At 38.6% G+C, this 27,896-nt stretch overlaps 1 protein-coding gene and 1 pseudogene across 3 annotated transcripts in view; both read right to left on the bottom strand.

The window, feature by feature from the left end:
• GALK2 (galactokinase 2) overlaps positions 1–27,896 on the bottom strand; it is a 138,930-nt gene that overhangs the window by 62,608 nt on the left and 48,426 nt on the right. The window lies entirely within an intron of this gene.
• On the bottom strand, positions 20,013–21,929 carry LOC102440777 (annotated as a pseudogene).

Here is a 27,896-nt window from a genome sequence, read left to right on the forward strand (position 1 = left end):
GAAGCATAGAGGTCAAGTAAATTGCCCAAGATCATTCTGGGCAGAGGCAGGATTTGAACTCAGTCTTGGCTCCATGCTTTTGACCACAATATTATTCTTTATCCCCAAGGGGAGCAGAATTTGGGGGGTAGAACAGCTCTAAAATTCAGGAGCTCCCAAAAGCCTTCCCTGCATACTTTTATCTCTCATTGGCACAATTAACTCAATCCCTCTCATTGTTTAAATTCCAAAAAAAGAAAAAGAAGGGGCAGCAAACACATATCAAGGTAACTATTATTGGGATGGAGGAGGAGAGGAGAGAGAATGCAAAAAAAAAAAAAAAAAAAAAAGTTGTGAAAACGCAGCAAGAGGCAGAAGCCTGGCCTGATTAATGGAATCAGACAAGAATATGACCCAAGTCACTACTACTAAATACCAAAGGGGCCTCCAACGCCTGTGGTAAAGGCTAGTGTCGCTTCCTTGGCTGGCAGACCATTTATTTTGGCTCTGACCTTTGAAAAACGTTAAATAACGATGATAATAATGGAAGGGCGGCAGGCCTGCAATCTCTGTGGTTTGGCAAGTGTGTCTGGAACTGCAAGTCCCTCCCATGGTCAGAGGGACGCTCCCAACCCCAAGGGAGAGTTCTTCACTCAGAGTTTTGAGCAGCACAGTCCTGTCCCACCCTCAGGTCCTAACTACAGGAAACCTGGCTGTTAATCAAGCTGGACTCTCAGGGATAAGGTAAAGAAGAGGGGGCATGAGATAATTAACTACAACTTCCCGCAGCACAAATTAACACCTATTAATTTTCCCAATAGGACTCCAAAGAGAAAAAAAAACTAAAAATTCCCATGAAACATAATCTAAAATCATGATCATGACTCATGATCTAAATCAAACAAAACCATAACTTGGTATACACATTTGCCTGGAAAAAAGAGTGCTATGTGTGCAATATTCAATTCACAAAGACTTTGATATGAAGTGGGAAGAATCTTTAGGGTACGGAAATGGTAGAGAGTATTCAGATGTTACAAGAGAAACATTGATTTTACTGGATTGTGCCCAGAAGCTATACCAAGAGCATCTACTGAAGGTCATCATAAGAAACAGTCACACATTTGTGGCTATTTCTTCACACAGGCTGCTGGCAAGGTCACTGTCATTATGTTTTGTATGCTGTAAAGAATCCACCTGAAGAACTGGAATGACTTCTATTCAGATCACAAGGCCTATGTAGCCTACTATGTTTCCCTTTTTGCCTTGGCTTCTAAGACAAATTAAACAAAATTAAACAAAACAATTACATTAAGTAAAATTAAACAAAACAATTACATTAAATAGTTAACAGTTGGTATGTTTTCGTTCTTTTTTTCTTTGCCCTGATTATTTATTTCGAATTTACTAACCTTATTAAAGAAATATTCCTGGTCATATAATTCCTAGAATTTTTTCAAAAGAAAGTAAATATGGGCTTGGTACAAGTAAGTGAAAAATGAGACATAACATGTGTCAAGTGGAATATTCATGTTCAGGGGACAATGACAGTCTAATCCAAAAGGAAGAAAAACTGACTGAGGACACTTGTCCTTTGGGGAAAAAAAAGTATCTGATTACAATCTCTTTCTCTAAATATTAATTCCTTGTTGAGTACCTACATGTGGTCATTCCTGGCACTCCCCCAAATTACAAATGTTATAAATACTGTGTTTAACAAAAGACTAAGGTGAAAATAGAAACATTGGAAGTGATGTTGCATAAACACTCTCCTGGATGTAAATATAGAAATGCCAGACAATGGTTTAGCAAACTATTAGCAGAAGGTTTCAAAGGAAGAGTAAATAATGTTTAATGGAACAGAAACTAACCTAGACCAGGAGATGTGCCAAATTGGTAAGGTAATTTGTTACAAAACACATCCACTTCACACACACAGAACAAGAGACACTAACAGTGTCTAAAGGAAGGTGGTAGGAGAGAAGGGGAGAAAAAGATGATGATCACAGCCAAGAAACACCAGTAAGGATGGGCCCCGGTTGCTTTCCAAAGTGGATAATGGGCCCTCTACTGTTGGACCAAACAGCAGCCTGCAACATCAGCCCCTGTCCTGACCGCCTGTGCCTCAGATGGCAGTTCCGCTCTCTCTCCCTCTCCATTTCATGAGTCTTTTCTTCCACTTAATTTGAGAGGATTTATTACTTATTTCTACAACTGAAGTTTTAGCTCTTCAAAGTATTCTGGAATACTTTTATTTTTACTAATAAACTGGTAATTTTAAGTGAGAAAATTTCCTGAGTTCTGTGAGTCATCCTAGCAAATTACTGAACCTGAGGAGGGAGTTGTAGGAAGCCCCAAATTTATAGCTGTTTGCTCAGAAATACAGGTGACAATGTGGGACTTGCAACTGGCATCTGAAGTAGGGGCAGTGTTGCAGGACTGAGTCATTAACATGTGGTACAGATGTAATGCTAAATCCAGGTAGTGTTTTGTTTGATTTGGTTTGAATTAAATTAAATGGAATGGAATGGAGCTGAATTGAATTGAATTGAATTGAATTGAATTGAATTGAATTGAATTGAATTGAATGACACCCAGTTGGTGTCTGGAGAGTGGAAGAATTGGTTGCTGTCAGAAAAAAACACACACATTTGGTGTCAGAAGTGTTTCAAATAAAAATAGTTTACACCCCTCTTCCTCCAAGGTCCCAGTCACTACTCAAAGTTCCCTGAAGCTACTCCATTATCCATAAAACTCAGTGTGATGGAGCTTTACAAGATGTATGTCTAGCCACCCCTCCCTATCTGCCATTTTCTGGGGCACTTCCCACTCTCTCTCTCCCTACCAACTATCACAAGGTTACACCTTAAATGCCCCATCTTCTGTAATCCTCCATCTTCTAAAACACACAGCCTATCCACCCCCAGCATAGTTCATAGATCCATGTGTGAACACCTACCAGATCCCCTTCTAGAGTCCCTCTTCCAAGGGAATCTTCCCCACAGAGAAAGAAAGAGTCCGTTTGGGAGTGTCTGGATCTGTTCCATTTGATCCCCAAAACTGGCAGCAGTCATGTTTTTACCATAGAGGCCAGAGAAATAGAGGAAGCTGGTCTGAAGACAGAGAAGACTGAAACAGAAGCAACAAAACAGTGACAGGGGCAGACCTAACAGCATTTGGGCCTCTGTCCATTCCTGAAACCTAGCTACATCCACAATCTTAGACTTCAAAATAGCCACATATCATCCTCTCTCTGTTTCCATTCCCTTGCAATGTGACTTTGGAACTCTTCCCCATGAAAAGGTGAAATCCTTTTCTCCACTTCTTGAATCTGGGAAGTTTTGGCCATGGGACATGCAGCAAATGTGACACAAAGAGACCTCTTGCTGTTCTTGGAAGCCTGTGGCCTCCATTTGAACAAGCCTGGGCTAGCCTGGTGTATGATGCGAAGCACATGGCCCAGCCTCCCATCATCCTGGCTGACAACCCGCCAACCCAGAAGCAGCACTGCCTAGCTGACCAGCAGCTGAGAGCAGATGTGTGGATGAGTCTAGCCAACACAAGGAAAAGCACTACCAAGCTGAATCCAGTCCAAATGGTTGCTTTAAGCCACTAAGTTTCGAAAGGGTATATTACACAGCAAATGCTGATATACTCACCTTTGTATTCTATTCCATAACATATCCCTTAAGTGAGGTTTTTTCCTTACAAGTAAGAGTCTTAATAACTCACATTTACATTAAAAAACATTTTATCTTCACAGAAGCCCAAAGAATATTCAAACAAGTTTAAACATTTTGCTCCACTGAGTTAAAAAATATAGAGAGAGCCCTGGCCTGTTTGGCTCAGTGGGTAGAGCGTCGGCCTGCAGACTGAAGGGTCCCAGGTTCAATTTCAGCCAAGGGCACATGCCCAGGTTGTGGGCTCGATCCCCAATGTGGGGCGTGCAGGAAGCAGCCAATCAATGATTCTCTCTCATCATTGATGTTTCTATCTCTCTCTCCCTCTCCCTTCCTCTCTGAAATCAATAAAAATATATTTTAAAAATATATATATATGGAACTATTCACACAATTTCAGTTTCTCCTTTCCTGGGTTCCAAGATCATCTCCTCTGTGGCTTATCAATTTTTAGCATATATGTGCTGCCAAAATAAATACACCACTGCCCTTTCATAAAATAGATTATGATCTAACTTCTGCTTATTTCTTCTACCATAAGCTCCTGCTGCTTTTATCACATAGTCAAAGTAAACTAATTTCAGTTTTCTGAATATCACATGCTCTCTATGCCTGTGTCTTTGTAAATGCTGTTCATTCAACAAATATTTACTGAGTGCTGACTGTGGGCAAAGCCTATTATAGGTTCTGAGAATACAGCACGAAGAGAGATGAGACCAAAATTCTATACTCTTCTCACATTCATAACTGTGGCTGATTGTTCTTTCACTCTAACTAAATTCAAGCAGCAACTCCTCTGGAAAATTGTCATGGCTCCCTAGAATTAAATGACATACTCTAACTCTGCTCTACCATAGCACTTCTCAGTATAACAGGTTATGTTTCCTCCTCTGAAAAATGGGAATTACAATAATTACCTGCTTCATTGAGTTGTAATAATTTTTGGTATGGATTCTTGTTTGGTGTTTGGGGGGGGGGGGTTCTTTTGTTTTTTTAACATGTCTTTATTGATTTTTTTAGAGAGAGGGAGGAAGAGAGACAGACAGACAGACAGACAGACATCGACATGAGAGAAAAACATATATTGTTTGCTTCCTGCATGTACCCCAACTGGGGACGGAACCTGCAACCTGGGCATGTGCCCTGACAGGGAATCAAACCAGTGACCTTTCAGTGCATGGGATAATGCTCCAATCAACTGAGCCACACTGGGCAGGGCAAGTTGTAAGGATTTTAAAAGCTTATTATATATTTTTTGCACAATTAATGTTGGCTATAATTATTGGCTAACTAGGAATCAGTATCCCAGGATTTTTCTATCTACCATTCCCTCAGTCTAGAATGCTCTTTGTCTGAAATCTCTGCTCAAATATCACCTTATCAGACAGAATTTGCCTCACCTCCCTAAAATATATCAATACCCCATGCCACTCTCCATCTCATACTCCGCTTGTTTTTCTTCAAGGCTTTACCACTTTATAATACATTTTCATTAATTTTTCTGTCTCCCCCCAAACAAATGTAAGCTCCATGAGAGCAAGCATTTTTTAGTCACTACTCTTCCCCAGTGCCTGGCACAAAGTAGATATTCTATAGATTTTTCTAATTGGATCAACATATGCAGTAAATGTAGTTTCTTTGAACTGTAATATTTTTTAAAGTTATGTAGATTTTATTTTCATCATAATAACCAAAGTGGCAATGAGTCCAATCTTTGGTTGTTAAGATTATAGATTATTTTTTATTTATTTTAATTTCTTAATATACTGTTAAATTCCCCAGTATTCTATAATACGAATGCATTGCTTTTATAATAAGAAAAATAACTCTCATGGAATCTCCAATTATTCATGATGAAATCAGGAAAAACCTGGAGATTTAAAAATGTTTTTCCACCATCTAAGATGGTATGCTGTGCTCCCCATTTCTATTCATGGCTAGGAACCTGCAGCTCACAAACTAGCCCTCAAGACTAAAACTTATACTTGAAAACTGTTTGTATTCTCACTGCCATTACTTTCAGTCAATACTTACCAATTTTAACTATAACACTTCAATGAGAAAATATTTCATTGATCTTAAAGTTCTGGTCAACAAGCGAAAACTCTCACTCTACCACTTTATAATAGCTATATAATGCTTATCTCCTTTCTCCAGTGGAGAGAAAACTAAGAATCAGAAAATAAAACTAAGAGAGCATGAGACTGCACAAGTATAAAGAATAAAATTAGGTATACAGGAGATGTTTCCACATTCATCAGGAGAGATTTGCACCTTTAGAAACACCTCCATTTTTGGTAGCCAATTAGCTGTTACAGTTCCATTGCTTCTCTTGCTCCTTGAACACCTCCCAATGTATTAACTCCTTCACCTAAGAATATAAGAGGGCAGGGGATAAAATTCAGAAACTTCAAGTTGGGGCCCAAGAGGGACAGTCTTTGCTAGTACTACTACTACTATGGCAACTCTACTAATTCACAAGCTTGGATTAATGGGATGTGCTTTCATATATGTGTACAACAGACAAAGCCTATTGGCAACTAAGAGGTATGCAGGACTGGCACAAGTGCCTGCAACTAGGGATACAATCATATTTTTAACAACCATTGGGAACAGACTCCCAACTACTCAACATGGACACCAGCCATAGGAGAGAAAAGACAGAGCTTTGTGAATCACCCCACCCAGAACATACTAACCCTTCAGTAAATGTGGATAAATCTTCTGCACTGTGTGAATTGTAAAACTGATAGACACACAAGTGATTATACTAGTAAAAGCCCAAATAATTATTTACTTTATCACCAGCAAATTACCATGTTGCAAATGAGATCACACTTTTTTTTCTTAATTAATTTTGGCACCAGATTGCACACTGGGGATCCAAAGATTTAAAAAAGGGTAGTCTCTGTGGTTGAAGACAACACTGTAATCCAAAGGGAAACATCTTTGCAATACAAAGTGAGAAGCACTATAGCGAAGTTAGAGGTTATATTGTGGTCCCTCAGGCCAGAGAGCTTTAATCAAAGTTGGGGGAGTCTATAAACGGTTTTACAGCTACAGATTGAACCCACAGTTCCAGTTGGCCATCTCAGAAAAGCCTGTCAATGACATGGTACTGAGTGAGCAAACACATGTGAATCGTTCAGTAGCCAACAACACAGCTACCCGTCTGTCTGCCTTCTGTAGACAAGGCATCAACCTCAAGGCAAAGGAAAGCACTGCTTAGCTTTTCTTTCCTATGATGTACCAACTAGATGACTGGAGAAACTTAGATCAAATGACCACCCTGCCTTCTATCAACACCACCCACCTGGGAAGCAAAAAAGGTCAATACACACAAGAAAGCACGCACATGACAGGCAGCCGCTTGCCCATGTCAGGCCACTCTTAAGTCCACCTGTTCTCTGCGGAAGCCCTGGCTTAAACCCAACATTTATCTAGACGGACTGCCAGTATCATTTCTACAGTTAGATGTACTACTGATCAACCTTTTAAAATCTAACATAAAGCTTTAAAAAATTTAAGCCTGTGTAGCATAAACCCCTTAAAAGATTACAATAATTAGAGATTCAGAGACATGTAAATATTTGTTAGTCAAACCAAATTTGTGTTGACTGGTATTTTCTCTGGAGCCTGACCATGTCATTACACTGAAATGTGATATATACAAACCCTGAGTGACTGCGAGTGAAATAATGTGACCCTATATACACAGTGACAGTTTAAAATTACATTTGCTTGGGTTATTTTTATGTTAGACATCTCAAACAGTTTATTCAGAGCTTAGTACATTTTGTTTCCTAAACAAAACAATGAAGAACATAAAAAGACTTAAATAGCAGTGCAACAATGGAGGATTTTAATTCCCTGACAAAGCTGAGAATTTGTGATTTTTAAGTCATCAGTATTTTCATTCATTCAACAAATATACATTGAGGTTGTATTTATTAAGACACAATAAAAATTAACTAAATATGTTACAACATCTATTTGTACTTTTAGAGGACTTTTAAAATTACCTTTTAAATTCCCTTTACAAAAAGAGAATTTATACCACATACCTAAACTAAAGCATTTTTTTTTTTGGATAGACAGCAGAACTTCTGTTTCTATGCATGAGAGTATTTATCTTTTCACAATATGTACAAATATTGATCATTATGTTGTACTAATGACGCTAATATAATGTTATATGTCAATTAAAGTTCAATAAAAAATAAACCAAAAAATTTTAATTTAATAAAAAAACAGAAGTTATGATATGATTCACGGAGAAGAACATCAACTATATAGAATTGCTGGGGGCAAAAAAGTTAATCTCGACCTAATAATTAGGCGACCAACCTGATAAATCAAAATTGAGGACATTTGACCCCCCAAAAATTGGTCTGGACTCTTCAAAATGTTGCTGTCATGAAAGATAAGAAACCAGAGAACTGTTCTAGAATAAAGGAAACAAAAGAAACATGAAAATTAAATGCAATGATTGGATCAGAAGAAAAAAAGGGGGGAAAGTTGTAGAGGACATTATTGGGGCAATTGGGAAATTATTAATTAATATGGACCTCATATTAGATAATAGTATTGTGTCAACAATGTCTGCAATTAACACTCTAATTGTTCAGGAAAAAAAGTAGAGAAAAAGACAAAGCATTGGTGGCAAAATATTTACAAGGATCTAGGCAAAAGACATGCATCTTCATTGACTATTCTTTCACTTTTTCTGTACATTTGAAATTTTCTCATAATAACATTAACCCATCTATTTATGTGTGTGATATTTAACATTATTGTCAACAAGTAACAATGTATCAGACTTTTTACAATATTGTCCCCAGAAATTGAAGTACATAAATAAACACTTCTAAATATAAAGACTTCTTGCATTAAAACACGTGTCTGCAAATTATTCCTAAAGAAAACTTACATTTAATTTTTTTCTGACAACTTGTTTGCTTTAGCACCAAATTTTATTTTCTTCAGAATAGCAACCTTCTTTGAGGAATTAAAATTTGTAATTAAAATGTGTTGTCATGAAAATCAACACGAATACTACTTAAATTATAAAAATGAAAAGGAACACTTTCATCTCTTTACAGTGTAGAGTTCTTTACAGCATGTAGAATTTACATTTTAAGAAAATTTTAATTCTACTGACTGCTTGAATTTTTGCATATTTTTTACCAAGCAATAACACAATTTTATCAGAATAAGAAACATTAGTCAGATATCCTGTGGATGTTCTTGTAACCACAGGAGTAATGACCAATTTTAACTTCCCTGTAACTTACTTAAATTATAGGAGATTATGAGCTTTGATGACCACACATAAAGTTCCACAGGGGCCTGCTCCAGTTGATTTAAATAAACACAATCAAAATTAACAACTGGTTAATAGCCCAGAATGTCTTCTCATGTGGGATGTTACCCAAGATCTTTGAAACAATTATATTTTATTTGCATGCTCAAAGTAATTAAATCAACATATTGGTCAAAGAGTAACCTGGGTGGCACTCATTAAAATCTATCATTTTAAAGTGATACACAAAAAAGTCAACCTACTTTTATGTTGTCCTTGGTAAACTCACATTGGTGCTGACACAAAGCAGAGCAACCAAGTGTTAACAGCACAACCTGAGTTTCTAGAAGATCAATTTAAAGAACTTTATTCATTATAAGAAACAAAGTGAAATGGGATTCCCCGTGCCTGCTTCCACTATTGCTCCAAAGAAGTTATGATATTCCATGGGAAATAATTTAATTACAGGCTAAATTACTTTAACATGTCAAATTGCCAACGTGACAGTTGAATAGCCTACATGTGCAAAACGAAACATTAGCACATGTTAACTTTGCCAGCCAGATATCCAGAAAACAAATCCTTTCTTCTCTGAAAAGTTTTATTCTTCAAAAGATTTATTTTTGAAGAAATTAAACATGAAAAGCAATGGGAATTTTGGCTTTCACATTACTCATTTTATTCATTTATTGTGGGATCTGTTGGTATTTAACAGTGAAATGATAACTAGAGACATGCAATGAAGCTGTGAAATAAGGGTAAAAAGCATAAATTATACCACACTAAACAACAGAATAGGATTTGATAATAAAAATTAGCCAACTTGAAGACAGGAAGATGGCAGCCAAATAGGAAGACCTTTCTTGCACCTCCTCCCAGGGTCAGACTGGAAATACAACTACATATACTGGGGAACATTCACGAGGAATTACTAATTGAGTTCCACCTGAGAAGGAGACATACCAGGGCAGGACAGAAAACACCTGGAGACCAGAAGGAAGGGCAAGGTCATAAGAGGGGCTGACCCAGCTTTCACGGGGGTCAGGCCGAGAGTAATGAGGGAGCTCTTGGCTGCAGGAGGGCTCTTTCCCTGAGAAGATCAAGGCCCAAAACCCAGGCTGGGCTCCACAGCCTGGAGCACCAGAGCTGAGACCAGGGCCCATGTAACATCCAGCTGTGAAAGGCAGCAGGGCTGCTGGCCATCGGGAAGTCTGGAGCTGGTCAGACATAAAGCTGAAGGTTTTATTTTTTTATTTGTTTTTATTTTCAAAACCAAGCGCACAGGATTTTCCTTTGCAGTGACTCACCTGAGGCTTCAGTGGAGGAAGGGCGGCGCAGACCGAAGGTGCCTGAGGAGAGGCTGGGTAGGAAGCATAACAGGGAGACATGGAAAAGAGGCAGCCAGGAGACCTGCATTCAGTCGCACACCTCCAAACCAAACAGCCATTTTTCCTGAAAAGCTCTGGCCCATTCCAGTAGCCACAGTTCAGGAAAAGGAAAACCCTCTGCCCTAGGTGATACAGGAGCCCTGCCTGCCACACCCTGTATCTTTTTTTTTTTTTAATTTCAGAGAGAGGAAGGGAGAGGGAGAGAGAGACAGAAACATCAATGATGAGAGAGAATCATCAGTCAGCTGCCAGTTCTTTAAATTGATCTTCTAGAAACTCAGGTTGTGCTGTTAACGTGCCCTGACCAGGTGTTGAACTGTGACCAGTGCTCAACCTACCAAGGACAACATAAAAGTAGGTTGACTTTTTTGTGTATCACTTTAAAATGATACCTTACTGGGTATCCAGACACCAAATATGCATGTGCCCTGACCAGGTGTTGAACTGTGACCAGTGCTCAACCACTAAGCCACACTGGCCAGGCCGACACCCTGCATCTTGACCTTTGCAGAGAAGACAGCAGCAGAGGCCAAGCCTACATGTTTGAATAGTCTCAGGAAGCATCAGTCACCGGCATGGGGGTGGGGCTGACCGCTAACCCGGGAACCTAACTGGTGCTTCCCCCTCAAGGAAGAGCTGATCCCACTGGGCTGAGGATCTCCACCACCGAGCTGAGGGCAGAAAAATATTCTGGGTCATTCTCAGAGGAGTAGCTCTGGGACAACCATCACTTTCCCTGAAATTTGAATGGCATCTCCCCCTAATGGGAGACTCTTTCAGAAACAGACTTTGAGTGATTAAGATTGACACCTGGCTAGCAGGCAAAGGCAGGCAGAGGCAGAGCCCAGGAAACCTGGGAAAGGTTGCTGACCCATCACTGGGCCCTGTGCTGCTAACTGGTCTTAGAGTGCAGCTTGGCCCCTCCTGCATGCGGCCAAGTCCTGTGGAGAAAGACAGAAACTGAATTGCTTGAAGCTGAGAGCCAAAGGAGGACAGTTTCTGACAGTGGTTAGCACCTAAGTACCTCCCAGGAAATCCAGAATTGGCAGACAAAACAGACAGCTTCAGTCATCAGAAGAGCAGGATCCAAAGGGAGCTCCAGGAGACACTAAACTCTGCTGAGACAAATGCCACTTTATTTTTTCTCTCCCATAGCTTTCTTATTTATTTACTTATTATTTTAGTCTCTCTTTTTTCTTTCATAGACCTAATTTTTCCCTTCCCTTTTCTTACCTTATTTTTTTTCTTATTTCTCCTGCTTTCTCTGTTTTTCCTTTTCTTATTTTTTTTGTCTATCTCAGTGGTTCTCAACCTTGGCTGCACATTAGCATCACCTGGGAATCTTTTTAAAATCCTGATTTCTGGACCTCATCCTCCAGAAATTCTGTTTCTTTGTTATGGGGTGGGGCCACAACATTAGTAACAAAGAAACAGAATTTCCGGAGGATGAGGCCCAGAAATCAGGATTTTAAAAAGATTCCCAGGTGATTCTAATGTGCAGCCAAGGTTGAGAACCACTGGTCTATCTGCTTTCTTCTCTATTTCCATTTACATAATTATTTTATTTCTCTTTTCTTTTATACCTTTTTCCTTCCCCTATTCTTTATTCTTTTCTTTCTTTCACCTCTGCCTCTTCATCTTCCTTTTTCTTCCCCTTTTTTTCTCCTCATATTTTCTTTTCTTCTCTTATTGTTCTCTTTTCTCCTTTCTAATTCTCTCTTCTTTTGTGGTTGCTTTTGTTGTGTTGTTGTAGGGATCTTGTGTATGTTTTTGTTTTGTTTCTTGTTTTGTTCTGCCAGAACCTGCACAACAGCTCACACAACATGGTTGGTGATGAGCCTCACAATCAGCCAGCCTGAGAGAAGATTCCTCTTACAAACAAGACAACAGCACTCAAGACCCAATTACAATAGTAGAGCCCACGTAACTCACACAAGGGACATTCCTGGAGCACCCAGCTCGGGGGATCTAAGATACTGTACCACGGGGTCCTACAAAACACTTACTACATAAGGCCACCCCACTGGGAGGCATAGCAATTTGCTCTAATTCATAGAAACAAATACAAAAGGACAGGAAAATGGGGAGACAAAGAAACAACCCCCAAATGAAAGAAAAGAAGGAAACTCAGAAAGAGAGCTAAACAAAATGGTGGCAAGCAATTTATCAGATATAGAGTTCAAAGTAATGGTTATAAGGATGCTCAAGGAACTTTTAGAGTATTTCAAGAAAACTAGTGGGAACTACAACAGCATGAAACAAGAAACAGAAACCTTCAATAAGATATCTGACATCAAGATACATGAGAAGGAATCAAAGATAGATTAAATTAGGCAGAAGATTGAATCAGTGACTTGGAGGACAAGGTAGAAAAAAACCCCACCCAATTAGAGCAGCAAAAAGAAAAAGAATTAAAAAGCAGGAGGATAGTTGAAAGAAACTTTGGGACAACATGAAATGTAACAACATTCACATCATAGGGGTACAAGAAGGAGAAGAAAGTGAACAAGGAATAGAGAATCTGTTTAAAGAAATAATAACAGAAAACTTCCCTAACCTGGTGAAGGAAAAAGTCACACAACTTCAAAAAGCACAAAGTTCCAATCAAGATAAACCCAAGGAGATCCACTCCAAGACACATCATAATCAAAATGCCAAACATTAAAGACAAAGGAAGAATCTTAAAGGCAGCAAGAGAGAGACAGAAAGTTACTTACAAGGGTGTGCCCATTAGAATGTCAGGTGATCCCAGAGGAAAGGGGGCATGGGGTGCAGGGAACCTAATATATGGTGATGGAAGATGATTCAATTTTGGGTAGTGAGCACACAGTGCAATGTACAGATCTTGTATCTTAGAAATGTATACTTGAAATCTATGTGATCCTATTAACCAGTTTCACTCCTATAAATTTAACTTAAAAAGTAAATAAATAAATAATAAGGAAACTGAGATGAGACTAAGGACCATCTAAAAACTGTAGATATATTTTTATATCCTATTCAATAAATAGAAACATTTAAATAAATAAATAAATAAAATATTCCATAGATATATTATTTTTTAGTCTGACTTCTAACATTTTTACCTAGAATTTGTCCCCTGCCTCATACTTTTATAATCATCAAAGACCTTAGAATAACTAAGTTGGAAAAAAGTTACAAAATACTTCCTAAAATGCATCCCAACTTTGAAATATTAATACTTATAAATTACTCAATGTGCTTTTAAGAGCATGATCTACTAAATATTAAATAGGACAGAATATTCAAAAGAGAAAATAAAAGTTATGTCCATAGAAACTGATTCTAAAAATTAAATTTGGGAAATAGGAAATGTTGATTTTTTTAAAAAAACTTGAGACTATGAGTTTTTATTAGATTTTTCAAAGATAGTAAACACAATCACTTCAAGGGGTGTGGGTATTTGCAAATTAGGTCAATACAGTTAAGTTTTAATGGCAGGAAATATGCAGTGTAGCTTTGAAATGCTTCACAATGATTTATGGTGTATCTAAATCTTTCCTTGGAGCCATGGGAAGCTGAATTTCACTTTCAGCTCTCACCCTCACTTTTTTTTGTTCTTCTGTTTTTCTTTTCCTTTTTTATGTATTCATTTATTTTAACTAAGATTAAGAGCATTCTGCCCAGAAGTAAAAATATGTGTGTGTGGTCAATTCAAGAGCTTGGTTACCCCAGTATCTCCATCTAGTGGGCATTGAGATTATAAAGCTTATTTTATACAATAAATTCCTGACTTCCAAGTTTATTAAGCAAAATAATTGTAAGAAGGAAGAAAAAAGAAAGGCAGCAGGTATTTTCCTGTAACTGTCAATCAGCAATACCAGGAGAGTCATGTTACATCTTATAACAAGTACCTAAACCCCCAGTGTTCCAATATTGCTAAAGTTTGGATATAGCTCTCCAGTGTGGTGTTTTTTTTAATCCATTAATGATTTTGTTGTCACTAAGATCTAGAATCTTGAAAAATCCATTAGAAAATTTAGATATCATTTAAGTGTGAGTTTAATTATTATTAGACAATGCTTCATAAAATAATAGTCATAAAAATTGCTTCATCTCTTGTATCATAAAATGTTAGTGTGAGAAGGGGCCTCAAAGATTTAATAGTCTAAATTCACTTATTTTACTAGTGAGTAAACAGACCTAGAGACAGAGCCTTCCCCTCAGTCATAAACTAGAAACTGGCAGCACCAGAATTCAGACCCAGGTCTATTTTTCAGTCCCATACTTCTCAGAGTAAAAAATAAAAAAGCAATCTCCCAGGAGAAAATACTGTTTTCTTTGAAACAAAGTATTAATTTTATGTTTCTCTTTACCTCATCCAAATATAATATTAATAATAGACAAAAATGACTGTTTTGCAGATAATGATGATGGTGATGACAATTTACTAATTTAATCCAAACTAATTAATTACCTCCTTTATGCCAGTCATTGTAAAGGTGCTCACAAGAAAGTGATACATACCAAAAAAACTACTAGATTTAATAAATGAATTCGGCAATGTAGCAGAATACAAAATTAATACCCAGATATCAATGGCATTTTTATACACTAATAATGAATGTTCAGAAAAGAAACTTAAAAATTCCCATTTACCATTGCAATAAAATATATTAAGATACTTAGGAATGAACTTAACCAAGGAAGTGAAAGACCTGTACTCAGAAAACTACAGGATGTTGAAAATAGAGACAGAAGATATAAATAAGTGGAAGAATATACCATGTTCATGGATTGGTAGAATCAACATCATTAAAATGTCCATACTACCGAAAGCAATCTATAGATTCAATGCAACCCTTACTAAAATGACAATGGCATCTTTCAAATATAGAAAGATCTATCTGATCACAGATCTAGAAAAACACTCCAAAAATTTACATGGAAACAAGAAAGACCCCGAATAGCCACAGCAATCTTGAGAAAGAAGAAAAAAATGGGAGGGAATCACAAAGCCGGATATCAAGCTATACTACAAAGCTACTGTAATCAAAACAGCCTGGTACTGGCACAAGAACAGGCATATAGATCAATGGAACAGAACAGAAAACCCAGAAATTGAACCAAGCCATTATGCTCAATTAATATTTGACAAATGGAGTTAAGACAGTCTCTTCAATATATGGTGTTGGGAAAATTGGACAGGTATATGCAAAAATGAAACTAGACCACCAACTTACACCATACTCAAGAATAAACTCAAAGACTTAAATGTAAGTCATGAAAATCCTAGAAAAAAACATAGGCAGCAAAATATCAGACATCTCACAGTGCAGAATTTTCACAGATACCTGACCTAGGGCAAGAGAAACCAAGAAAAAAATAAACAAATAGGACTACATCAAACTAAAAAGCTTCTGCACAGCAAAAAGAACCAACATCAAAATGAAAAGGGAACCCACAATATGGGAGAATATATTTACCAATGATACATCTGATAAGGGGTTAATTTCCAAAATATATAAAGTACTTATACAACTCAACAAAAGGAAGACAAACAATCCAATTAAAAAAATGAGCAGAGGACCTGAATAGACACTTCTCCAAAGAGGTCATACAAATGTCCAATAGACATATGAAAAAATGTTCATCACTAATCATTAGAGAGATGCATATTAAAATAACAATGAGGAACCACCTCACACTTGTCAGATTGGCTATCATCAATAAATCAACAAACAAGTGCCAGTGAGGATGTGGGGAAAAAGGAACTCTCATACACTGCTGGTGAGAATGAAGACTGGTGCAGCCACTATGGAAAACAGCATGGAGTCATCTCAAAAAATTAAAAATGGAACTGTCATTTGACCCAGTGATTCTACATCTAGGACTCTATACTAATAAAAGCCTAGGTGGCCCTCACACCCTCACATCATCACAAGATGGTCCCCCATGTTGTCACAAGATGGCCACCCCCACATCATCACAAGATGGCCGCCACAAGATGGCCGGCAGGGGAGGGCAGTTTTGGGTGATCAGGCTGGCAGGGGAGGGCAGTTGGGGGTGATCGGGCCAGCAGGGGAGCAGTTAGGCATCAATTAGGGGGTGATCGGCTGGCAGGCAGAAGTGGTTAGAGGCAATCAGGCAGGCAGGCGAGTGGTTAGTAGCCAGCAGTCCCAGATTGTGAGAGGGATGTCCAACTGCCTGAGGGGTCCCAGATTGGAGAAGGTGCAGGCTGGGCTGAGGGACACCACCCCCCCCCAAAGTGCACGAATTTCATGCACCAGGCCTCTAGTATATCCTAAGAATCTCAAAACTCCAATCAGAAAGAATATATGCACCTCTATGTTCATAGCAGCACAATTTACAATAGCTAAGATCTGGAAATATCCCAAGTGCTCATCAGTAGATGAGTGGATACAAAAGCTGTGATACATTTACACCATGGAATACTATGCAGCTGTAAAAAAAAAAAAGGCCTGGAGATGATTATGCTAAGTGAAATAAGCCAGTCAGAAAAAGACAAATATTACATGATCTCACTTATATGTGGAATCTGATGAATACATTAACTGATGAATTAAAAAGAACCAGAGGCATGGAAACATGGAACAGACTGACAAATCTCAGAGTGCGCAGAATTTTCATATATATCGCCTGAGGCAGGAGAAACAAAGGAAAAAAATTAACAAATGGGGGGAGGGGCAGGAAGAGTTGAACAAAATAACTTATATGTATATATGCATTGCCCATAAACACAAACAATAGGGTGTTGAAGGCCTGGGGCAGGGTGGGAACCCAGTGGTGAGAGGCAGAAAGAAGAAAAAATAGGGAGACATCTATAATACTCTCAACAATAAAAAATAATTTTAAAAAAATAAAGAAAATGATACAATCATCTTTCTTCAGGAAGAAAAGTTTTTAAGGTTATTGACTATTAGTCACACTGGCTGAATTTCTTTTACTCTTAACAGATTTATATGTCCTTCAAGATTAAAAAGACATCTCCACTGTCAATTACCACTGCCTCCCCCAAGCCCTTGAAGGGCTGAATGTACCTGAGCCCATCCATCCAATAACTGTGCCCTCCAGTTTTTCTGTGTTGTTGCTGCTGCTGTTGTTTGGTCTAGACCTTAAAGGGAAGTAGAAACTACATTAACATGTTATAAAAGTGAAATCTGCCATATCTCTTTGATATAACATAAGAGCCAAGTAAGTATTCCTATAGCTAGGCTCCAGGGAGTCTCTGAGAGGCAAGACTCTGGTCTAAGAAACTGGCAGTCACACCTTACTTGACAGAGTTAAGTGGCCTGGTAGATGGATCATTGCAAAAATTTTTTTATTTTTCCTAGTGCTAGACAGATGCTAAGTTATATTATTATTTACAAGTATATATCTTGCTCCACAAATACTATTATTAAAATGTTCCTGCTTATAATACAAATCAGTAACAATTTTAGTTCTTCTGAGTGTCTAAAGATACAAGGTCAAACATGTGGCAGACCAGAGCCATGGTGTCTATTTAATGAAGCAGGTGGCTTATTCCTGAGAAATCCTTTCAAAAAAATCCCTGCACCTGTCAGAGGCTATTTTGTGTCCAAGTATTTTACTTAAAAATGAAATGAAAGGGTGTAGAATATTTTCAACTCAAGGAAGATAAAATTCAAAGCATATACAATTATACCATCCTATGTGTTTGCTTAAATATGACTAAAGTGGCTTTTGCTTCAGAAATATCAGCTTAAAAGAAGTCAAGTTTAAAAAGGGAGATATTTGCAAGATATGATATTAATGCTTAATATCTAGAGTTCTAATGGACTAATAAAATGATGATTAATGAACAATTCAGGAGAAAATGAGCTGATTAGATATACAATGAAGTCCAAAATATGCAAGTGACTGATAAAAGATATGGAAAAAATGTTTAAACTATCTAATAATCAAAGCTATGCCCTTGACAGCATCTATCAGGCTGGAAAATATTTTTAATATATATTTTTATTGTTGACAATATTACAGATGTCCCCTATTCTCCCCCAACTCCCTCTGCCTCAAGACTGGAAAAGATTTTTAAAAATTGATAGAGAGTCAGTATGGCTGTGGGAAACAGACTTTCATACAATATTGTTCCATATTTGTTGGTTTCTAGATGACAATTTGCAATGAATTTCAAAAGTTAAAACGATCAGGAACAAGGCAAAAGCACTACTGCTTCTCAACACCATACTGGAAGTCCTAGTTAGTACAATAAGACAAGAAAAAGAAACAAAAGATAAACAGATTGGGAAGGAAGAAATAAAACTGTCTTTGTTTGCACATGACATGATCATCTATATAGAAAATTCAAGAGAATCAACAACAACAAAATTCTTGGAACTAACAAGCAATTATAACAAGGTTATAGGATAAAAGATTAATATCCAAAAGTAAATCACAATCACTTTTCTATAGCCAGCAATGAAGTAGACTTTGAAATTCAAAATACAGTATCATTTATAATTAGCACCCCCCAAAATGAAATACTTAAGTATAAATCTAATATGTATAAGATCTATGCAAGGAAAACTACAAAAACTCTGATGAAGAAAATCAAAGAACTAAATAAATGGGGAGGTGTTCCATGTTCATCAATAGGAAAACTTAATAGTGTCTAATGTTATATGGAGAGACTAAAGACCTAGAATAGCCAAGACAATATTGAAAAAGAATAAGTTGGAGGACTGATACTACCCAACTTTAAGACTTACTATAAAGCGACATTAATCAAAGACAGACCCACATAAATATAGTCAACTGATCTTTGACAAAGGAGCAAAAGTAATACAATGGAGCAAAGATAGTTTTTTCAACAAGTGGTGATGGAACAACTGGACATCCATGTACAAAAGAAAATGGATCTAAACACAGACCTTACACCTTTATAAAAATTAACAAAATTAGAAAAATTTATCACAGACCTAAATGTAAAACATTACACTATAAAACTTCTAGAAAATGACACAAGAGAAAACCTAGATGCCAGAGGATCTGGTGATGATGACTTTGTTGTTGTTAGTTCTCACCTGAGGACACTTTTTCTATTGATTTTAGAGAGAGTGGAAGGGAAGGGGGAAGAAGGAAAGAGAGAAACATTGATGTAATAGATACACATAGATTAGTTGCCTCCCACATGTGCCCCACGTGGGGCCAGGGATTGAACCTGCAATCCAGGTATGTGCCCTCGACCAGGAATCGAACCTGTCACCCTCCAGTGCGCAAGCTGACACTCTAACCACTGAGCACACCGGCCAGGGTGACGATGACTTTTTAGATACAATACCAAAACTTGACTTCATTAAAATTAAACATTTCTGCTCAGCAAAAGACAATGTCAAGAGAATAAAATGAGAAACCACAGGCTGGAAGAAATATTTGCAAAAGACACATCTGATAAAAGACAGTTAACCAAAATATACAAAGAACTCTTAAAACTCAGCAATATGAAACAAAGAACCTAATTTAAAAATGGGCCAGAGACTTTGACAAACACCTCACCAAAGAAGATATACAGATGATAAATAAGCATATGAAAAGATGCACCACATCGTATGTCATTAGGGAAATGCAAATTAAAACAACAATGAGATACCAGTACACACCTATTAAAAAGGCCTACATCCAGAACTCCAACTGCTGGTGAGGATCAGAGAACAGGAATTCTCATTCATCACTGGTGGGAATGCAAAACGGTACAGCTGCTTTGGAAGACAGCTTGGCAGTTTCACAGGTTCCAGTCATCACTTCTGTACTTTCCACCTGAGCCTTGCTTCCTAGAGCACACAGGCTCTTAGCAGCAGAGACTCCTTCCGTTTGGGTCTCTGTCAGATGAGTCAGGAATGGAAAAGCTGGAGTGTTTCAGAATACTCCCCAGGGGCAGATGAGGGCTACCGTCTAAAAAGAAGCTTACATCTGTCCATCTGCATATCAAACATTCCAGGCCTAAGAAATTAGAGTTTCCCCCACAACTGGAGAGCGTCTGCAAGTTACAAGTCATGTTGGGCCTCTGTGTCCAGTGTTTCAGTTTGGATCTCTGTCCAGTGATTCTAAGACTGGCTTGGTGGTCACGGTGCTACACTCACTCTCCTCAGTTTGAGTCTGGATATTTGAGGCCGAAAATAACTCTTCGATATCACAATCAGTTGTGGGATTCTGAGTTGGGTCAGATGGGAGCTGGGTGTCAGGTCCAATATGCATGTCAGACAGAAGACTACAATTTTCCAGTGTCTGACCAGGCAGACCACTTGACAATGTTTTTTAAATCACTTAATAAATCAAGAGTTTGGGTCTGATTATCTGTCATGTTCTTTGAAGGAAGCGTACTGTTCTGTGCACTGAGGTTTATAACTGGTGCAGATTTCTCAATATCTTGATTTAAAGTCTTAGGCTGGTTCTGGGGTAACAAACCATGAGTTACAGTCTCTCCTCCAAGCTGCTGCTTATAATACTGTCTGTGGAGGCGCTGTATGATGAACAGACACTCTCAAAAATGTCTCCACACATTACAGCTTGGTCCGTCTGTACTCGGTTTTCTGTTGGACTTTGCATTCCACTGGTTTGAGATTCTCTGGAGGTCCCACCTGACTGGAACCAGGCATCTAAAAACACATCATTCTGAGCGGCTACAGATGAAGTTACCTTAGAACTGGGCAAAAACGTTTGAGTATGAACACTAATGGGAAGGGAAACTTGAGAACCAAATGTCAAATCAGTTTGAGAACAAGAAGATATAGAGGAATCGGGGCTCACCCACGGTGCAGAAGGTATAAAGTGTTGCATGGCAGAAGACAGATCTGTCTGTATGTTGCGTGAAAAAATGCTATGCTTTTGACATGTGCTCCCTAGTTCTTGTAAAGGATTCGACGGACTTTTATCCAAGTTCACTTGAACACCTGTACTTACTGGCTCACCAGCAACAGAATTCACCGGTTTTGAAAGAGGGAGGTTCTCCTTAAGAGAGAGGGCCTCTGTATCAAGGCCGAGGATCAGGGTTCCTATTGACAAGAGCAGTAAGTGCACAGCACCAGGGGCAGAGCCCTGATGATGGACACCTAACACCACAGGCTGGGCCAAAGAGTCAGCTATCGGCACAAAGACAGGCATAGGAGAAAACTGCATAACAGGTAGTTCGAAGCCACTCTGGGCTTTGGTAAAAGCCACTTCTGAGAATATCTTGGCACTGTGGTAAGAGTCTGCTTTCTGGCATCAGGGCCACAAGAGTCTTCAAAGGAAGCGACTAGCTTTATTTCTGAAGTTTCTAATTCTTGAGTGTCTAATCTCAGGGTTGGTTGGTTGCTCAATGAGTCAATGGTCTTACTGGACAACTTCTGGTTGTGCAGGCAGTTTTCCATTTTCCTCTTCTTTCCACGTGGATCCTGTGTTCTGCAGGGATCTACGGCCAGTTCGGTAGATGTGGGATTGTAACGCAGTTCTACTGGCAAAGGAACTGCCACACATGCACTGAAGGTCTTCCCCCATTCTCTGCATGGTTCCAAGTCCAATTCAGTGCCATATGAATTGCTGCACTTACTACATCTCCGCATGGGTTTCGGCGTGCATTTTCATAAAGTGCCATTTACAAGAGAAATTTGAGGAAATTGGTCTGTCAGGGCCCCCTAGAGCATCCTTCAATTGGACAACATTAGAATTCCAGCACGGTTTTCAAACTCTTTCTTAATGTTGGATTTACTATACCATCCTGCAGTGGGTGGCTCTTGACCAGGTGCATGTTGAGTGTGGGGTTGCTGGGCAGGATCGTGCTGCAGCTACGCATCGTGCACAAGGAATCAGTCTGCAGGGCCCAGAGAGCTTGCTTACCTCTCACTGGATCAACACTCCTGCTGGCGGCTGGCGGCAGGACCTACAGGCTGCTGCTTTGCTGAGCTGGCAGAGGTCTCAAGGCCGCTGCCTCTTAGTGATCAGGTGGCACACAGGCCTGAGGCAATAGCAGCTCCCCTCAGCTGTAGGGACAGGTGAGGGCGCCCAAGGTCAAAGCCTGGGGTCCCCCAGCAGTCGCTGCCTCAGAGGCCACCATGGTTCCGCACGGCCTGTAGCAGCTTTATTCATAATTGACAAAACTTGGAAGCAACAGAGATGTCCTTCAGTAGGATGGATAAATAAACTGTTTTACATCCACACAATTAAATACTATTCAGCACTAAAAAAGAACTGGCTATCAAACCATAACAAGACATGGAGGAAACTCAAATGCATATTACTAAGTGAAATACGTCAATCTAAAAGGTTACGCACTGTATGGTTCCAATTATATGGCATTCTGAAAAAGACAAAACTATGAGACAATATAAAGATCAGTATTTGCCAGGCATTAGGGAGGAGAAAGGGAGGAATAGATACAGAGGATTTTAGGGCAGTGACACTACTCCGTATGACACTATAATGGATAATACATGTCATTATCAATTTGTCCAAATCCATAGAGTACAACACCAGTGTGAATCCTAATGCAAAGGAGATAATGATGTGTCATTGTAAGTTCATCAAGTATAACTAATGTACCCTCTGGTGCAGAATGTTGATTGGGGGGGCGGGTAAGGGGTAGCTATGTGTGTGTGGAAGCAGGGGTATATGGGAAATCTTTGTACCTTCTGCTCAATTTTACTATGAACCTAAAACTACTCTAAAATATAAAGTTGTTTTAAAATTATTTTTTTAATTTTAGGTTAAAAATGATATCTTTAACCCAATATTTCTATGTCCTTGGATTTATGCTAAGGAAATAACTGATAAAGGGGGGGTGGGGTGCAGAATGTGTGCACGAATATTCTTCAGAGCCTTTTTTATAATTGTGGAAAATTGGAAACAACCTAAATTTCCACCATAAAGTCTAGTATATCCTTGTATAGAAATATAATTAAGTATTAAAATTGATGTTATATATAAGCTTGGAAAAACTGAAATGTCTAACTATAGGGCCAAATGAATTATAGTATGACCATATAATATTAAACAAGGAAGCCATTAACTGTATATGGGCTAATATGGAATGATTCTTTATACTATTAAGTGAAAAAGCAAATCACGGGGGGAAAATAAATGTGTGTGTGTGTTTGTTTATCACAAAAAAGAGAAATGTATGTATTACTGTGGATAATGTATCCCTTGGAGGATTCATAAAAATTCTTTAACAATGGTTGGTCCTGGGATTGAAGAAAATCTTACTTTCTTTTTTTTTTTTTATTATCCTAATATATAAAAAACCTGGGTCCATCACGACCAGAGGCTCGACCAACCAGAAGTCAGTCCTGCAGTCAGTGCTGGGTTGCCATGGCGACCCAGCACTGACTGCTGCGGCTGCAGGCACCATGACCCAGCACTGACTGCTGAGGGTACTGCGAATCAGGCCTGGAGAGAGGCCTGAAGAGAGAAGCAGGGTCTGATCCATAGCCTCTGTGGCAGCTGTTGATCAGCACTTGCCTCTCTCTTTCTCTCCAGCAGCTGCGTCTCCATTTCTCTCCAGGCCTCCATGGGGGCTGCTGATCAACCCCGCCTTTCTGATCAGGCCCCGTTGATAGGCCCAGAGATGCTGACTGGCATAGAAACCAACCAATCAGAACCAAATCTGGGTGAACTGTGAGGAGCCAATGGCTGCCTAGGAGGTGGAGCTTTTGACGCTGACTGGCATAGAAACCGACCAATCAGAACCAAATTGGCCAGCAAAAGAGGGCAGTTGGAGGCAAGATCAGGCCTGCAGGGGAGGGCAGTTGGGGGTGAGATCAGGCAAGCAAGGGAGAGCAGTTGGGGCAATCAGGCCAGAAGGGGAGGGCAGCTGGGGGTGAGAACAGGCCAGCAGGGGAGGGCAGTTGGGGGCAATCAGGCTGGCAGGGGAGGTGTTAGGTGTTAATCAGGCCAGCAGGAGAGTGGTTAGGGGGTGATCAGACTGGTAGGCAGAAGCAGTTAGGGACAATCAGGCAGGCAGGCAAGCAAGCGGTTAGAAGCCAGCAGTCCCGGATTGTGAGAGGGATGTCCTGTGGGATCAGGCCTAAACCAGCAGTCAGACATCCCCCCAAGGGGTCCCAGATTGGAGATGGTGCAGGCTGGGCAAGGGACACCCCACTCGCAGTGCATGAATTTCATTAAAATATAACGCAAAGTTAAAATATAAGATACATAGTAAAAGTGCATTAAGCACAAAATAAAGCTCAATAATTTGTCACAAAGAGGACACCCAGCCCTGACCGGTTTGGCTTAGCGGATAGAGCGTCGGCCTGCGGACTCAAGGGTCCCAGGTTCGATTCCGGTCAAGGGCATGTACCTTGGTTGCGGGCACATCCCCAGTGGGGAGTGTGCAGGGGGCAGCTGATCGATGTTTCTCTCTCATTGATGTTTCTAACTCTCTATCCCGCTCCCTTCCTCTCTGTAAAAAAATCAATAAAATATATTTAAAAAAAAAAAAAAGAGGACACCCATGTAACCCACCATCTAAGGTCAAGAAATAAGTACTGCCAGCCCCCAAGAAAGTCCCTTTCATGTCCCCTCCTAATCATTCCCCTTCCCTAATCCCAAAGGTAGCGATTATACTGAATTCTACTTCTAATTTGCTAGGAGTTTTTGTTTGTTTTTTGTCATGAAGAAATGTTAAATTTTGTAAAATGCTTTTCTTTATCTACCAAGATACCATATGCTTTATTCTATTAATATGGTAAATTACATTGATTTCAATTGATAAACCAACCTTTAATTCTTGAAATAAACTCAATTTGGCTATGATGTATCATTCTATTATATTATTGGATTAAATTTGCTAATAATGTTGTTTAGAATTTTTTGCATCTAGGTTCATGAAAAAGATTGACAGTAATCCTCTTTTCTTATAATGTCCTTGGGTCAGATTTGGTATCAAGGTTTGATATCAACATTTGGTTTGGAAGTAAGGTTATACTGGCCTCATAAAAGGAGTTGGGAACTGTTCTCTCTGTTCATATTCTTTGGAAGAATTTATATATGCTATGTTTGTGTGACATTTCTATTTTTGTTATAATTCATTCTCCCTGACTAAATTGTAAGTTCATTAAACCAAAGACTATCCACAGGGTTTTCTGTCCCCTAAACATCCAACCCTTTGCTTTGGATGTGGTAGGATTTGAAAAAAATAATCATTATGTTAACAATTATTTTTTGAGAATAAAATTGGTCAACCCATAAAAAAACATTCAATTCATATGAGTAAGCATATACATGAAATTCACTTCCACCTATTTTGGACATCAGAAAGATCACAGAATGTTAGGGCTGGACTCATCTGCAGTGTGCTCCCTATGCCGACAATACTGACCACATTACACCACAGGTAACAGCATCACTGAGTGGGAAAAGCACCTATTTTGAATCAAATCTCTGAGCTGGAATCCAGATAGCTCCATTCACAAGTGGTTTGTCTTTGGTCATATTATATAAATTCTCTCAACCTCACTATTTCCCTCTGCAAAACTGAAATAATAAAACTTGCCTTATAAAGCTACCATGAGGTTTAAGATGATGTGTATATAACATCTAAGCACTATAGTAATGGGGGAGGGGGGAGGTGGAAGGCATCTTTTACTCTGACATAAACTCTAACACATCTTTAAAGTCATATTTTTCAGTAGTAAGCTCCAAATCTTCGTCTCCAGAACTTCAATGCCTTAAACAGTTTCCATTAGTTAACCTTTTCCTTCTGAGTCACTTCTTCTCTATACAATACAGTTTGTTTCCTTACTTTAAAAACTTCGTACCATTACAAAAACTTTCCTGATTACTAACCTATTTTCCCATCTTACTTATTTTTCTTGCTAAATTCTTCCCATAAACATTTCCAAAATCTCCCATCATGAAGGTCAGGGAACTATAAATATTCAGCAAATGTAACTGTTTTGCCCTGTGAATTTCAAGAAACAGCTAGCTTCTCTTACACTTAGTTTAAAAAGAGAAATTGACACACAGGGAGTTTTATACAAGTTACAGAGTAAATTGTCACAAATGGGGGCAAGGTTTAGAGCCTTTCATTGTCCTGATTACTCTATCAAATATTAGTCTGGGTACCTCTTCCTCAAGATGGTTGCCATCACCTCTATGAAACATAAATGCATGAAAATAAATGACAAATCCCTCTGAATTTAGTAAGGAGGTTATTTGTCCTTCTATTTCCATCTTTTCATTATTTTCACTGCATACAATGAATGTAGTAGTAAGGGCAATGCAGATATGTAGTATGCTTGATATCACCTACATTGTTCCATTATATTGGATAATGTTTAACTTATTGCTGGGCGCCAATAAAAGTTTGGAGGCCTGGAAACACAGTGACGTAATAATGATAAGGATCTAAGGATCACAAAGAAAGTTCAGAACACAATCAGGCATGAATTTGCAGCAATAGTAGTTTCATTTGAAACCATTTGGAAACTGACCCATATTCCTCCAATCTGCTGCTCCTTAATTAGTCTTTTTGCCTTAGTTTATGCTAAAGGCAAACATGTATTTAGTCTAGGAAAGGAAATGGAAAAAAAAACAGAGGTGACCCAAACAATCTCTGCAAAGTAAAGCTTCTAACCTGTAATCAAATAGTTTAGTCACATCATCCAAGTGAACCCAAATTACTCAAAATCGTTAAATGAATGATTCAGTCTCTAATCCTACTCCCAGAAAAAAATGTAACCAGAGATACAAACACCATCCCACAGAACTGAAAGAAACTTCGTTCTTTTTTTTTTATAGATAAAACTACCATATGTGAATGATTTTATATTGAGATATTAACAATATCAACTTAAATTTTCAAGCATTTTAAACACAGGCCACCCAGTGCTAACCCTAAGCACTCCTGGTTTTTGTACCAGTGAGCACATGGCTTCAGTCCATGTTCGACACTTAATTAAGAGATTCTTTTCAAAGATTGTAGTCTGGATTTACCGTCTTCTTAGAGGCCATGCTGCAGTTCATTAGCAGCCAACATCTGGCTGGAATGCTTTAAACTACCATTTTCCTTAATCATTATATAGATGAGGTTTTTGTTATTCTAAGCAAACTCAAACAATGTCCTTGTATAGACTTCCAACGTAGTAATTAGTGACAGTGCAAATTGTTTTCTGATTTTCCTTATCCCATGCAGCAAACTGCTATTAAAAGATTCAAATCATAGTTTAAATTTTGTATAATTGTGAGATTCTTTTCATTTTATAATGTTGATCATGCCTTTACTTTTTTAAGCGCAAGGTCTCATTCTGAAGGCCAAGAAATATTTAACTTAAATGTAGCTATATGCAAAGAAAAAAATGTAGCCTTAAACTTTCTCAAGGAAACAGCCCTTATAAACTCGGGAAAATGAAAACTTGAACACATTTGGCACAAAACTTTGAACATTCCACTTACTCTGCTTCTGAACCTCAAAGGTCACTTGCACAGTATGGATTTCAAACTTCAAAAACACTTCTCTGAAAAGAGTATCAACCCATGTCTATACAACTAATTTGCCCCTGAAATTTAGTTAACTAAATCTGTTCAGGGACTTAAGCAAGTAGAAAACATCCCTGTAGTCAAATAAGGTTT

Source organism: Myotis lucifugus, unplaced genomic scaffold (genome assembly GCF_000147115.1).
Source record: "Myotis lucifugus unplaced genomic scaffold, Myoluc2.0 scaffold_23, whole genome shotgun sequence".
Lineage (NCBI taxonomy): Eukaryota > Metazoa > Chordata > Mammalia > Chiroptera > Vespertilionidae > Myotis > Myotis lucifugus.